Source organism: Cygnus olor, chromosome 4 (assembly GCF_009769625.2).
Source record: "Cygnus olor isolate bCygOlo1 chromosome 4, bCygOlo1.pri.v2, whole genome shotgun sequence".
Taxonomy (NCBI): Eukaryota; Metazoa; Chordata; class Aves; order Anseriformes; family Anatidae; genus Cygnus; species Cygnus olor.
Window position 1 is genome coordinate 31,505,919 of NC_049172.1, and position 15,764 is coordinate 31,521,682.

At 37.4% G+C, this 15,764-nt stretch overlaps 1 long non-coding RNA gene across 1 annotated transcript in view; it reads left to right on the forward strand.

The window, feature by feature from the left end:
* The window catches only part of LOC121068949, a 65,844-nt gene extending 59,485 nt beyond the window's left edge, over positions 1-6,359 (forward strand). Inside the window, exons 2-3 of the long non-coding RNA XR_005819158.1 lie at positions 2,150-2,308; positions 6,179-6,359. This is a non-coding gene — a long non-coding RNA (uncharacterized LOC121068949). The remainder of the gene's footprint in view (positions 1-2,149; positions 2,309-6,178) is intronic.
* The last annotated feature ends 9,405 nt before the right edge of the window (positions 6,360-15,764 follow it).

Genomic DNA, 15,764 nt, shown 5'->3' on the forward strand with positions numbered 1-15,764 from the left:
GGGTGGTTGGGAGGAGAAAAGTTGTGATTTTTTTAGGTCTATTCATTTTCATATTACAATATTTTCTGCATGTAACTTGGAATCTTAACCTAAAAGTATCCTTTCACATCTAAAGAGTGTTTGTTTCTGATATGGAACAGAACTTTTGAAACTTGTGGATAGGAAATGTATTTTCATTACAGGTTTAAAAGGTTCTATTTTCATCAGTAATAGTCAAGTGAGAGAAAAGGCACATTAAGGTTCCTGGGTTTGGGTGGACTTTTTTCGCTCTCACAAGGGATTTGGGGGGTGTAGGTCTATTTATACATACGACGGGTAGGAGCATTCTTTGCAATAGCCAGAACTATTAAGTCCTTCATCTTCATCTAAGGGATAAAGATAAATATTCTGTTCACTTCTACCACTTGGAAAAAAATAAAAAGCATACTCTTTCAATGCAATATCAATGTACTATTCTAAATAAATATTTCATAAGGGAGACAAAGAATCTGCTTTAAATTGATAGTGAGATAATTTGCTGTGGAAGAGATGAGGCTAACAATTTTTTAACCTCTTCATTCAGCAGAACAGAGACAGTAGAATATTCTGGCTGCAGATTCTGCAGCAATGAAAGAGAATTTATCACAGACTGGTTCTCTCATTGTAAACAACAATGATAGAAGGGAACTAATTGACCTTTTCAAATAGCATCTCTGACCCAGAGATGCAAAGCAAGCAGCAAAGAGACAAACACATTGTGTTTTCAAATGATGCTGGAGCAAGTTGGAAAAAAAAAATGAAATAAATAAAGGACCAGATATAAAAACATAAAGATCTTTCACTCCATTGTTACCCAACATAAAACCATGATCTCTTGTCCTTTTGTTTGTTTGCACACCATTTGCTGATCTCTTCTCTCTGGTGACCAGCAACAGGACCCGAGGGAACAGCATGGAGCTGGGACAGGGGAGGGTCAGGCTGGGTGTTAGGAAAAGGTTCTGCACCAAGAAGGTGGTTGGGCACTGGGACAGGGTCCGAGCCTGCTGGTTCAAGAAGTATTTGGACAACGCTCTCAGACACAAGATGTGATCTGGGGGGAGGGGGGGGCGTGGTCTTTTCAGGGCCCAGGAATTGGACTTGATAATCCTTGTGGGTCCCTTCCAACTTGGATATTCTATGGTTCTATGATTTATTCTCTGCATTTGGCTTATTCATTCTCATTCCAAGCAAAGCAAGAACTGGACTATACAGAAACTCCCACTAACACATCGTTCGTATCTGTGTTAGTTTTAAACTTTCTTTGAATTCTAGTACTGTTCTTCAAGCCACCTGGTGCTCTCTGAAAGCAGCAAATGATGATGTGTTTCCTTCACTACCTTTGTTCTTTCAGAATGCTTTCATTGCATTCTGTACTTGGTTTAAGTATGAATTCAAAGTGCAAGTAGTAATGGTGGTAGTATTCTATCAGCTTTGTGTATTAATTTTAGACATTACTTGAACTTCCCATGGAGTGAGAACTGCCTTCTCCTGGGTGTGCCATTTGCACAGTGATAAATGGGCACATTCTTGCAATGGAGCTCGACGCAGCTGCCAGCAGCCTTACTTCTGCAACAGGGAACACTGTGGCAGTGTGTGTGTTAGCATGTCCAGTCTGTAAAGCTCCTCTGCATTTATTAGCTTCAACTCAGAACTACAATCACATGCTCTCATGTGGTCGTGTAGGTTTCCTAATTATTATTTATTTATTTATGGGATGCAGGCAGAACAAAATGTGTCTGATTAGGGTGTGGGGAATGTTCACTTCCACCTGGTAGCAATAAACCGTTTAGACAAACTTTGTCTACTACATTCTAATCTCTCTCCCTTCTTGGCCCTTATTCTACAAAATTCTTTAATATAATGAACTTCTTGTCTGAAAGACAAAAATTGGTACTAATTGGTGCTTGCTACCCCACAAAATCACTTTTCTCTTGTATTTTTGTACTACAGCATAAACTGGTCACTATTCAGTGATCTTCTTAAAACAAGCCTTGTATCTTTGCATTTTAAACAGAGACAGTCTCCATTTTGCTTTATTTTTAGTTTCTTAAAACAGTGATTATTCTCTTGACTTTTGCTCTGGAGAATAGTTTTCATTTATTTGTTGTCCTGAACTTTGTGTTTTCCTCAGAACTAGGAAGGTGAAGATCTGAAATTCATACTGGGCCTGATCCTGCACTGAATAGTGGTAAAACCAGAGTTAAGAAGAATGGGAAAAAGTCATGTTATCATACTTAATCCTGAGAGCAATACCACCAAGGCAAATGGAAGGGCACAGTTCTTCTCCAGTGTAAGTGTAGCTTGTTAACTTTCATTTTAATTTACATTCTTCAAGTTAATTGTAATTTTAATTCCTTTATACTTTATGAATTCTTGTTAAAGATTCATTTATAAAAGAGTGCCGTGCATGTTTAATTAATAAATTGGGGAAAAATTTTATGCATGTATCTATGTACAAGAAAACAGACTCAGTCACTGTGAGGAAGTCAGAAGCAGACTTCACTGTTAACATCTTGGCAGAAACTTAAGATTTTATGAAGCTCAGTTCAAATATTTATTTCAGAGGACATACTGCAAATGCTCAATTTATATAATACGTGAGAAATAATTTTCAAAAGGCTGAAATTTTGCTCAATTTTTTTTTTTAAAAAAAAGAAACCTCAGAAATGTGTAAAAGAACTTTCAACATGAGAAATATATGAGAACTATCTAGTGAAAGAACATCAGCCTTTAATTGATCCAAGCACCACATAACAGGGCAATGTACAAAGCATGCATTTAGCAGCCTTAGGTAGGTTCTGGGAAGAAATGGAGCCAACACCATACACACTTATAAAAGCAGTATTTTAAAGTAAGCAATGACTTCTAGGGATGAGTGCATTGTGTGTCAGATGTGTCAGTGGTGAAAATACAAGTCTGCAAGATGAACACAAGATTGTATAGCCTGTAAAATGAAATGATAAACAAAAAAGACAGCTCCAAGCTGAAAGTAACCAACATATTTCAGTGTTAGATCTATTTTTAATTTTCCTTCTGCCCACAGTTTGTAAATATACTAAAAGATAGTGCAGAGGAATGGAAAAAAAATTCCAACACCCTTAGACCAGCAGTAGTGATCTAATTAAAAAAGATTCTGAATGGTCTTCCAGCCCAAGAACAGGCTGGGAAAACTGCTAACTGTCTCTCAATCTCTAACTCACGAGGGTCTCCAGCAGGGCTGAGATAAAAATTTAGAGGATTATTTAGTCCTTTTGGAACTCTGTTTTTTTTTGTTTGTTTGTTTTGATTTTTTTTTTATTATTATTTTTAGCTTTTTCCTCATGGAAGTTTTCCTCTCTTTATTCATCCAGAAACATGTGGTATTGGGTTTTTGAGATTTCTTTTTGCTTTTCTTTCCCATTTCTGAGTCTGGAACCTCCACGTACTGTTAAAAATGATTTTCATTCCTAACTTGCATTCAGAATATTGTTCTAGATTTCCCATGAAGGCAGCTTTCTACCCTGCAGTGAAAATTCTAAATGATAAGCAATGTGAATAACTCATGAATGCACCATCCTGCTTTCTTGCTGACAGAACTTTTAGCTTTACCATGCAAGTTAAACACCCCAAAATTCAGCCATTTATTCCATGTGCTTAGGAACACCTTAGGTAGGTGCTAAGGACCAAATCAGGAAAAGCCTCTCCCTGATCCTAGGTACATTATGTAAATACAGATTAGCTTCATTATAACTAGTATAAGAGAGACACAAGAACAGTTTTTTTTCATATACTTATTTGCATTTCCATTGTCGGTCCCCAAGATGAAATGTTATAACTCTGAAATGAGCCTGTCACTTATATAATTTGAAACCTACTTACTATAGAGCTTGCAAGCATACTACTCCTACACACATGCACTCCTAGTCAAATTAACCTTCAAGTCAATGAATATTTAATTTTGAAATTATTTTCAGCATCTTATCTCTCCACAGTAAGCGTGCACTGGATAATAATATAGCTGATGTGGTGCTAAATTCTCTGAGGCACAAGAGAGGAAGTAAAAAGGGCTATAGACCTACTAACTGCGTACCTGATGGTCTGTCCTGCATGCAGAAAACCCAAGTCCAGAGATAAAAAGTGGTAAAAACCAGACAGAAGGACAGAGAAACACAAGAAGACATAAAAAACATTCTTTCCCACTTTGACAGGAGCACTACAAACAGGCTAGTAAGGAAATTAAAGCACTGGAGGCCACTATGGTACAACACCGTTATAAACAAATCAATAGCATAAAATGTCACATATATCTTTTTTCCAGCATTTTCAATAACAAAACACTGACCTTTATAAAGAGGTACAGAGCTGTGAGAAATAATCTGATTCATTTTGTCTAATACTATAAGCCTAAAAGCATCAAAGAGAAAAGTCTAGCCAAGAGACATTACTTACATTTTAAATAAGCTAAAGGCTTTCCTTAGCAAAAAATGCTCACAGTTTGGAAGAGTATCACAGACTTTTACAATTTACATCAGGCAGTTCAAATTTTCTATAGTATGACTAGTCTGGAAAATGCACACACACACACAAAATGTGTAAAAATTACTGTTTCAGCAGCATCAAAGCATTTTATGATAATTATTGGTCTGATTAAAATTTCACTTGGACACTCTCACATCCAGGTTCAAATTTTGACCAGAGTATGTGTCCATCCTTTGACTAACCAAGAATGTTCCTACAAACTTTAAATTGTTTCTTTGTGTCAGGCAAAAGAGTGGCTTGAGACTGTCTTATTTCTCAGCTGACTGGCCTACCCATCTCTTGGTTACACTGAGTTGGGTATCTCCCCTCTTACTCCATGACCTCCATAATGGAGAACCCTCCACAATTTCATAACTTCAGAATTTTTCCATGACATAATTGTTATTTTCTAAGCAAACCCATTGCTACTATAAGTCATGGGCTTGAATACCACAAGTAAACTGCTAGCATAAAAGTTTCACCAATGTTTTTGCTACTTTGATGTAAAAATATTTAACAGACACTGAAAACACAGGTACTATAGCAGGCAACAATAGAATGTCCCTGCATTGTTGGGATTAGTGGTGTCCAATATTAATTTCCCTACTGACAGGCTTTGTATTTTTCTAAAACACTGTGAACCACAGCAGGCAAGTAAAGAAGAAAAAAAGTAGTAGCTCTTATTTTCCATCTGATTTCAATGGTTGAGTTACATACTCATGTATCTCTTTAAATAAAAGCATGTCCAGCAAATATCTGGTGTATTTAAAAGACTTCTAAAAGGATTTAGAGAACTAATTTTAATCAGGAATATTGCAGCTCAATTTTGGGTTTGTTTTTATGTCTGCTTGGGGAGGAGATTTACTTACGCTATCCTTTGGAATCTATTATTCATGCATTAGCTGTTCGTGTCATGAACAGAATATCAGAGAAGAGCTGATCCTGGTTTCAAAGATGATATACAAAGCTAGATATCCATCTGTGCAGAAATCTGATTGTTGGGATTTATAGTCATGGTACCTTTCTTTGCTAAATATTCTCTGTGAGGCTATAATTCCATATGTTGTTGCACAGGACAGCAAGAGAAAACCTTTAAAGTACAGAGTGACTTGAAGCAACTGTGAAAAATAACATCAATTTTAGCAAAAGCAGCAGTTGAAAAAAAAAGATAGACTATTCTTTTGTGGAGTATTTCTAGGTTTGCAGAAAAAAAATAGAGGAAATGTGACAAAAAAAAGACTACAGTTTGCTTTCTGTTGTAATGTTCTGATTTTTTTTTTTTTTTTTTAGAGATGTACACTTCCTACCCACAAGGCAACAGTATATGCTGAAGAGGATATTATCTGTTGCTATAATTTACATAAAACACAAATGTTCTCAGTTTCAGTTCATCTTTTAGCTAGCCTGCAGAGCCATGTACTTTATGGGTATTGACCAGGAAGACAAGCCTGTTAAAGGCAGTGGCTTCTGAATTTCAGTAGAACTGTCTCTTGTTCCAGTCAGGAAAACCAATTCCCAGTGACACTCTGAAAGAGATACAGTAAGAAAGTCAGGCCTAATATTATCATATGTGTTCCATTTAGTGGGAAATGAAAAGTCATCATTTTACATGAAATTCCCTAATCAGCCATACTGATTATATTTTTATGTATTTTTTAAGCAGAATTTCAGTTCTACTTGCCAAAGGAGATGGGTTGCTGATTAAATTTGTTTGATCATGCACCAACAGACTGATGACCTCCCACTGCCTGCGGTAACTGCTCCCTCACTTTTTCAAATGTGTGTCTTTACTATTTTGACTTCATCTGTAGCCTTGTTTAATAAAAATGAAGTAATTTGTCTGGTATGTATTTATATCACTGTGATACCAGCCCTCTGTTTTCATAAATTGATTTTCAGTGTGTCATTTCCATGTTACCATATTGTACATTCTAAAGTTACCCCAAAAGAATTGTGATGAGATGCTCATCCTAATATAGAGCTGAAGCTGCGTTCCTAACTCAAAACTGCTTTTCAGTATATATCCAGTGGAACAACTTTCTTTGAAAACAGCAAAACAGCAATGTATTTGGCTGGTACTTTCCTAATGCTACACACAACATCTGTCCGAAAGAAAAACGGCAGAAAGAATGCGTGTCAGAATAATTAACAATACATGTTGCAATTCATTAGGATCAACACATGAATGTTGCTGCTGGCAACACAAGTGACATGTACAAGTCAGCTAGTGGCAAAGACGTGTCACTGCCCCTATCCACAGGAGAGGGTACATGAGATCTCCACTGATCGCAAAATACTATCTCGGTACAAATTTAGTACTCATCTTGATTAAAAGATTTTCCACCTTAATCTTACTTAATCAGACAAAAAGACTTGGTGACATGTGTATTGTGCAGTATCTGTGACTCATGGTAAACTGTTGCTTAATGGAAAGAATGCAGACTACGGTTCTTCTCACACAAAAAGGAGGAAATTATGTTTATAACTACATTGATTCTTGAAAAACAGCAAGGTTCACAATAAACTGCACAAATATTGTACATTTTTATCAAATGTAATAGAAGTAGTATGAACATATGACAACTTTTTAATAAATGAACAGAGTGTTACTGAAGTCAAACAAAAACTATCCCTTTCTTGAGGAGGCAAATGAGGAGGAATAAAAAGGTCGAGGTAACTTCCTCCAAAATATCAAAATATTATGTGCAAGAAGCCATGATTATAGCTTGTATAGCTTAATTATAGCTGACTTGTATGCACTGTTCTCAGGATTGTATGAAAAGTCACGTCGACATCTAACTGACTATTCAGCCTCACAGCAATCATGGCTGCATGGTTACAAGAGAGACATTACATTTTGGCACACAAGTATTAGCCTGGGTTTCTTTCTGTAGAGGGCTGAGGTCATGCTTACATCAGAAAGTTCTGCTGGCAGTACTTTGGTGTGATTGCAGCTTGTTCGCACTACTTTGGAAGGACAGATAACGTACTTGCTGAACTGCCTTTGCTAGTGCCAAGTGTCCTTCCCTTGAAAATCTGTTTTGGCAAAATATATGGTATGCACACTTTCTATTGACCCCTACAACTTTTCTCAGCACAGTTTCTTGGGAACACCTTGAAGTGCATTGTGAGATATCATCAAGGAGCTCAGGTTTGAAATCTCTTAATTAATTTTCTTCCAGCCCACAATGTTTCTCCCATGCTTTGACATTCACATTACTGTTTCAGATTCTTCATAATGCCTTTTCATCTCCCTGTTCAATCACTCAATCAGAAATGGGGCCCCAGAGAGATAAGTAGCATAATAGAGTCTGCTTACAGACAAAAACTCCCCACAGCGTCTCTACTGCCAGAGGTAGCCCATGGAGCTGCCATTGACACCAGGTGAACTGGCTGATGATAGCAGTGCATGAAAGTCTGGGTGTCCTAGACATTTGCTGACCAACCGTGCACAACAAAAAGGAAGGAAGGAAGCACTGAAAGGTATGCCACATTATACCATGGTACGAATCCAAATCCAGGAAAATCACCAGTGGCACCCAAATTCATGAAGCTTGAAAAGTCCTCTGGCACTGAGACACTGTAGAGATTGTTCCCTTGCTAGCCCATGGCCCAGATGCTGATTCACTGGGGACAAGAAGGGCCAGAGAGTTTACAGGGGATATAATCCCTCCTTTAGCCCTGGTACATGGGCTCAGAGTGCTCCAGCATAGCAAAATATGCTCTCAGACATATGGATGCACAGCCTTCCTCTTTTTTCATATCCAAAATTTTTCTCTACCTGGCCAAGATTATTACCCAAAGGTTAATGAGTTTGGGGCTGGATAGCCCAGCATAGAAAGAGATGGCCAGTCAGGTATGCTGGGACTGTGGCAACAAACAGGAACAGGCAGATTTGAAATAATGGGACATTTTGGAAGGCACAAAAAGTGTGGTGCATAATCCAGTCTGATTCACAACATCATGCCTTTGAGTACATAGGAACATAGCAACAGCTACACTGCCTCAGACAAGAGGTCTAACTAGCCTCATACTTTTTCTCTGACAGTGACCAGCAACAGAATCTGAGAGAAAAGAGCAGACTGGGCATCTGGTAGCCCCTCTCCAGAATATCCTCCCACCCTCAGGACTTCCCAGGTCTTAAGTTTTCATATTGTATTTCATATGTTTTGATTCATCCCTTTCCAGTAATTTCTCCAGTTGCTTTTTGAAACCCTCTAAAATTTTAGTATCCACAACAACCTGTGGTAAGAAGTTCAACAACTTTTTTGAGAAGTTGCCTACGGAACTACATTACTGAGTCTGCTTTGAACAGGTAATTAATTTCATTTGATGTTCATTATATTTTATACTGAAGGAGACAGCAAAAAATTGCTCACTATTACTCAGTTTCTTGTCTGCTTGGGACTTCATAGTCTTCTACCATAGCAGCCGCATTTGTGCAATGCAAATGCTTCATGAACAGTGTTCAGTAGGTGGAGAAGGTGTATGATGCTGTAGCCTTAAAAATCTTTTCCAACAAAACCAATAGGAATACAACTCCAGGATATGCATTTTTGCATGATTTTTGCATTTAAAGAGACAGTGCTTATCTTAGATGGCCATCTGTTTCCTTGGTTAATTAAACTATACCATGAGTAGCAGTAGAGAACAATTTGCCTTTTTACTGAACAGGGACAACAAAGCTGTTGAATGTGTACCAAACAGACTGAAAAAATCCTGATAGCAACTCATGGCTAGCTTAAGATGTAATGAGTAAGTATTCTTGTTATTGCTACTGTGTGCTATATTTTCTTTATTTGTGGATCAGGAATTAGCTGGATGGAGGAGCGAAGTTTAAGGGCTGCTGATTTTGAATAAACTGGCACAATCAGAAGAGCTAAACAAGGCTGTAAAGTTCCCTTTAACAGTCAGTCAGAACTACACAGCATGCTGCCTTTGTGTAGTTGTTTGCATAGTTGGCTTTAATTTGATTTTTCATGACATGTAAATGCCTTTTATGAAAATGGTAGAGGGACTGTTAGAACCTGGAAATATGTATAAATATGATTTTCATACTCATTATCTAGATCATGATTTGAAAACAAAGTTATATCAAATCATGATAAGCAATGTGAAAACAGACATACACTTTACAGTTTATGAACTTGGACTGTAATACTTTATTTGCTTAAACTTAGCTACACTAAGATGGGTGTGAAGTGTCTTCTGGCACATCCTATTTTGTTTCCCCACAGGCCTTCCAGCAATTTTTCTCATCCATGGAAGTCCTGTTATACACTTCCTAGACCTCCTGCAATTTTCATCATTCTTCTAATATATTTTTTTTTGTATTTTCAGCTTTTCTTCAGTCATATGGTGCATTAACCCATCATGTTTCTCTTTGGAGTCAAGCACGCTTGGCTGTTTTATCATGCACTCTCATGGATCCCTACTATTACACTTGACAAGCACTAGGGATGTAAGCCACCCTGCTTTTTCTGCTTTTCTTCTCCTGATCAAGGTCAGTTAGTAGGGGGCTCTGACTTTAAAAAAAAAAAAAAAAAAAAAAAAAAAGCACTTATGCACATTGAATAAAATGTCAAGTATGGGAGAAAAAAATGCAAAACACTTAAGTGAAAATTTGGAATGGGTCAAATTTCTAGAATTTTTTAGAGCTCTTTCCACAGGTCAAGCCACAATAAACCTGAAGGAACTCCTGAGAGCCTTTTTGAGAGGTGTTTGTGGCAGGAAAGAGGACTCCTGGGGTCACTGTAAAAATACTGGCACCAGGCTATTAAAACAGATTTAGATGGATATGACCACTGACTGGTGCTTATGGTTACACTTTTCATGACCTGAGTGTAACATGAAAGTGTTCTTGTCATGGATCCTGGGCAGCATTGCCCAGCCCAGATACATGTTTCGAAGTCATCCTGGTTTTCTGAAGGGTTCATGTCCCCTTCCCTCTCTCAGATGATCTAATCATTTCCAGTCAGAAAGACTGTCTTCTCTCCCTAGTGCCATCCAAACATGTCTGAAAGTGTTTTGGTAGCCAGAATGGTTAGTTTTGGAGAGAAGCATAAGATTATCTTTTGTCCTTCATCCAACAGTGCAACTGAAAATGTTGTTTCTTGTCTTTGCTGGCTGAAGAATTATCTTGCTTGTGAAGGTCATTTTATTTTGAAGACAGGAAGCTGGTTTAACCAGCAAAAACCTTAGCCAAAAAACTTTTCTGTGCAATCAAAGCCTGAGACATTGTTACAAAAAAAAAATCATTGCAAAAAGTCGCAATCCTAAAGTACAAACACAAAATGTGTTTATTTGCCACGCTGCAGATCATGACTGATCCTCTGATGCTGCGCTTTGTATTAGGAAGACATTTTGTGACATAAAAACGTGAATATTTCAAGTATTTCTTTATTTTATTTTTGCAAAAGCTAGATATAGTAGAAAAACAATCACGTCAACACTGGTCTCCCATGGTTTAGAAACAGTGCAATAAATACTGGAAATAGTTAGCAAATCAACATTTTTATTTGTTTTACATGATAGTGCCCACAATAAAATGTGTCAGTTTGGGAATGTTGTTCAGAAAAACACTTGAGGGAGGAATCCTGCCAATGATAGCTGTATCAACAAACAGCAACAATAACACATAAGTTTTTACATAATTAGGATAATTGGCTTTGTTTCTTAAAACAGTTTGGACTATTCTGATTGATTAATTGACAAGGTAAACATTCATGTTCCCTTAAATTACACAGTCCTTGTTATTCTGAATGTACCAGTCTTTACCAAATATGTGTCTGCCACAACCTCACTGAAGTATATGCTGAACCGAGCCTTTGATAATCTCACAGTACTATTCTATTCTGCTTATGCTCTCCTATAGCTTCTCCGTTCCATTTCCTGGTGTAACAACACAATACTTGTGCCTCCTTCTAATGCAGTCATCCACTGCTTGGCCTTCTGCTCCTATTTTCTTCTTGCTTGCTGGTGCAGTGATTCACCACCTGGTCTAATCTTGATTTACAAGTGTGTTAGATAGCCCACAGTCAGGGAGATGAGGCAGTGAAAAGCACTGTCCAGGGAAATTAAATAAACTTGGAGTTTGTCCATCTTTACAAAACAGTGCAAACTTTCTTCATCTCTATCACTCCAAAGAGCATTTATGGCAATGGCTCCTCCTTCTATTTGCCCTCCTTGCTCTCTTTGGAAAACCTGTAAAAATAAACATAAGCAAAATAATAAAGTTAATAAACTTACCAGAAAAAGAAGGATACCACCTGACTTTAAGCAGAAATGGATACTCCAGGAAAGAAGAAAAACACATTAAGCCCATTGGGAACTTTGCATTTAAGAAGGGATTTTACAAAAGAGGTGCCCCCACACCGTGGAATTACAAAATCCTAAGGGATAGGCAGAGAGAGAGGTACGTACATGAGATTTTAAAGCAGAACCAAAATACCTGGCAGACAGAAGAAAACATTTCAAAGCTTTCTGTGAATATTTTGGGCCAGATCCTCTATGAGTGCAAATCGGTCTTATTCCCCTGAATTTAGTGGAACTATATTATTTACAACAGCTTAGTGTGAGCCCATCTGGCCCTTTTGCTGTAATTGAATAGCTAAGAAAAGAATGAGGGGGCTGTTTGCTGGTAAAATTAAATATGAGCCATATTCTCTAGGAAAAGTCATATGAGACAATACACATGTCATTTCCCTGTGTGGCAATGCATCCAACCTTTCTCTGGCTAGCAAGTGGCACACCAGTCTTTGCAAAGGTGCTTCTACCAGTGTATGATGTTGTACTGAGATTTTACCACCGGACAAAGAAAGGCTAATTAGTATCCTTTCAAACCTTCTGGCATACACACACACACAAAACAATTTTGACAAATCATTGTACAATCTACTTTTGAATCAAATCAGCTCTAGGCTTTTCTAACAGAGCTCTGACTTCAAAAGTAGCTGCACTCTATTTTCATTCTTACCACTTATGCTTTATCTTTTCATTCGTGTTAAGTATCATGCTATGACAACAAGGTACCAGCAGAGCTTGTTTTTATTTCCTTTCAAAATTTATATTTGGAACTTTGTTAAGAAGAGGGACTTGGTTTTACTTGCTAGCTTTGTAATTTGGACTGACAATGGGGAACTTTATGATCCTTAGTATTCACATGGGTATCTTCTGTTATGCATCAGTACATTAAAAGATAGAAGTGCACCATTAAAACGTAGTCATTTGGAGTTCTTCCCTCTTCTCCTTATACAAAATACTACCTGTACGTATGCTCCCCCCCCTCCCACAGCGAGATAAAGAAGCTTAATCTTCTTCTGGGCTCTGCATGAATTTCTTTTATCTCCTTAGCTCTGTTCCATGTAATGAAAGAGACATCACAGGGTAGCTTTTTGCCTGTTTCCACATTACTTTCAAATTTATTAATGCAGTTTAGAATATTTAGAAGGATTTTAATTTTTATTTGGTAATTTTAGTTTGCATACATCATTTTTATCTTTTTCTTGGTTTATATATTTTTAGATCAGTGATCTTTTGGATGTATGATTCATGCTGATTTAATTTTTTCCAACTGGTACATTTTTACTTAAGCTGATACAAATACAGTGAAACTGATACTTTTGCAATGAAACCAGCCATTACACACCTGTGATCTCATTTTTTTTTTTACTGGAAATAAATAGATTTTCTTCCCTATTTTTCCCAACATGTCTCCAATAGCCTTTTGGGATTAAAAAACATAAAACAAAAAACAATACAAATAAAAGGCTCAAGCACCTATATGCTGCCTGTCACAAACCAGGAGCTATTCCAAATCAGGTAACGCTATTTAATTTATTGTGGAACTATTAAAAGTGAAGCACACTTTTTATTTATTGAAGCAAGTAACTAAGTAGACTTAATGTTTTTTACATCCAATGGGCTGCAGAAATAGCTACATACATGCATCAGCTCTGCAAAAATAGTCTGTGATTCCATGGGCTGTAATCTATACACATGTGGGTTTTAGACCCACTCTCAAGGTTATTAACAAACACGTCCATCAGCAGATGAGAATCCAAAACTGAAATGTAGCATGCTATTTGTCCACTGAGGAACAGAACTGAGCTTTTAATGAGTTTCATTCACAAAGGCTATATGTGTAGCATGGGAGCAAACACCACTTCCATGCTTGCACATGCCCTTGCTGCATTATTTTGCCAGGAGAGAAAAAGTCACCATCTTCAACCCTGGTCCCCTCCCCAAAATTCTTCTTTTCCCCTGCAAAACCCACACAGATACATAGTCTCACTCAGAGTTTGAGAGTTTGATTCACTCTTAGCTTTGGTGGAAAGGACAGGCTTAACTTCCACATTACTTCTATATTCAGAAAGACTCCTGTCTACTTTTTTGTAACTGGTATTTATATATCTAACTCCTCTCTTACATTTTCTGCGTAAGAGAGAATTGTAAACAGTAGCCTGAAAAACAGAGAAAGAGCGAAAGATGAGAAAGACAGGGAGGGAGGGAGGGAGGGAGGAAGGAAGGGAGGGAGGAAGGAAGGAAGGAAGGAAGGAAGGGACAACATCATAGAATGGCTTGGGCTGGAAGGGACCTCAAAGATCATCTAGTTCCAAGCCCCATACCACGGACAGGGACACCACCCACTAGATCAGGTTGCCTTGAACCTGGCCTTGAACACCTCCAGGGATGGGGCATCCACAGCTTCTCTGGGCAACCTTTTCCAGTGCCTCACCACTCTCTGAGTGAAGAATTTCCTCCTAACCTCTAATCTAAATCTTTTGCAAATCCCCTTCAAGTACTGAAAGGTTGCATCGATCTTCACAATCATATTATGTGTGAAATGGTGAAATGTTAGGAGTGAAAAACAGACAAGAGAGGTTTTAAACTTTGTCCCTCATTGCCTTCGTAGTGTAATCTACAGCAAGTAGCAAAAACCATAAGAAAGCCATGGCACCAGTCAAAAAAAAAAAAAAAAAAAGCAACCACAGATACTGTTGATATAAACAGATCTTGGAAACTGGCAGCTGAATGGGCTTTAAACATTTCTGTTTGCAATTATATTAACAGTATTCTATCTACTGGCTTTTTTTTAATGTTCTCCCAAGAGATTACAATGTCCTTAATTGTTTTGAGTTTCTCATAAACTTGTTGTCTGAAGAAGCTGACGTACTTAGATTTGTCCACTACTTATGCTGTGATCCATAAACACAGTAAGAAGATTACAGTAACGACACCCATTGCAGTTATGACATAAATTGTGTCTTTTTGGAGGACAACAGTATTAAATAGTTTTATTATAAAGAGTTCCAGATGTTGAGTTTATGGGACAGTGTCTAAATGCACAAGGAAATGTTGATCTTATTTTCTGTGAAATGGCATTGGAAATGCTTAAAAGAGCTGGTTATATAAATCGAAAAGTAATCAAGACACACTCTGTTAATATAATCAAAGAGATTAATTGGCCATTATTTTAGAAGATGCCGTTATTTGTTGGTGAGATATTTCTAAAAATGTTACATACTCAGATTTTATATATATATTATCAGGGTAATGTTAATTCTGGAAGTATGGAGTTACCTGTAGTTACCTAACTTCCACCATCAGCAATAGTACCAGAGCAAATATAAATGCATTCTTCTGTGGAGCAGAATCTGTCCCTTCTTATATGAGTGACCACTCATATGCTATAAATAGCAAGCAACTGATATGACTAGTTTGCTAGCCATCTACAGTCTGAATTTTTCTGAAAAAGCTATTCAACAAGTACTTGTGAATGTTGAATACACATGTAGAAAATAGGAATCATTTGCATATATTTATATATGAAAAAGAACCACAGTTTTAAAAAGCTGTTGGGCCAGATTCCACAGTCATTCTTGCTTATGCCAGTGTTCATTTCTTCCACAATTTTTCTGCTCACATCAATGGGATCACCTTCAAAGTGAACGGATAGCAGAAACGGCCTTACTTTTTAGTGGCATTAGTAGAGAGTTAGTGAAGAAAAAGGAGACGTCTTTTGTTGTAGAAATAATAATTGTTTCTGGCTCCAACTTTGATCTCACACTCTGCTGCATTGCAAAAAGCCTCAAGGTGATCAATGTCATCATATTCATGCAAAATCGAAACAGGTAGCATAATCCAATAATTTAGAGTAGAAGGGACCTCAGTAGGTCATAGTCCAAACTCCTGCCAGCACTCTTTTCCTCCCAGCTGTCCCTCTGAGGTTGGATGATAACTCACAGAAC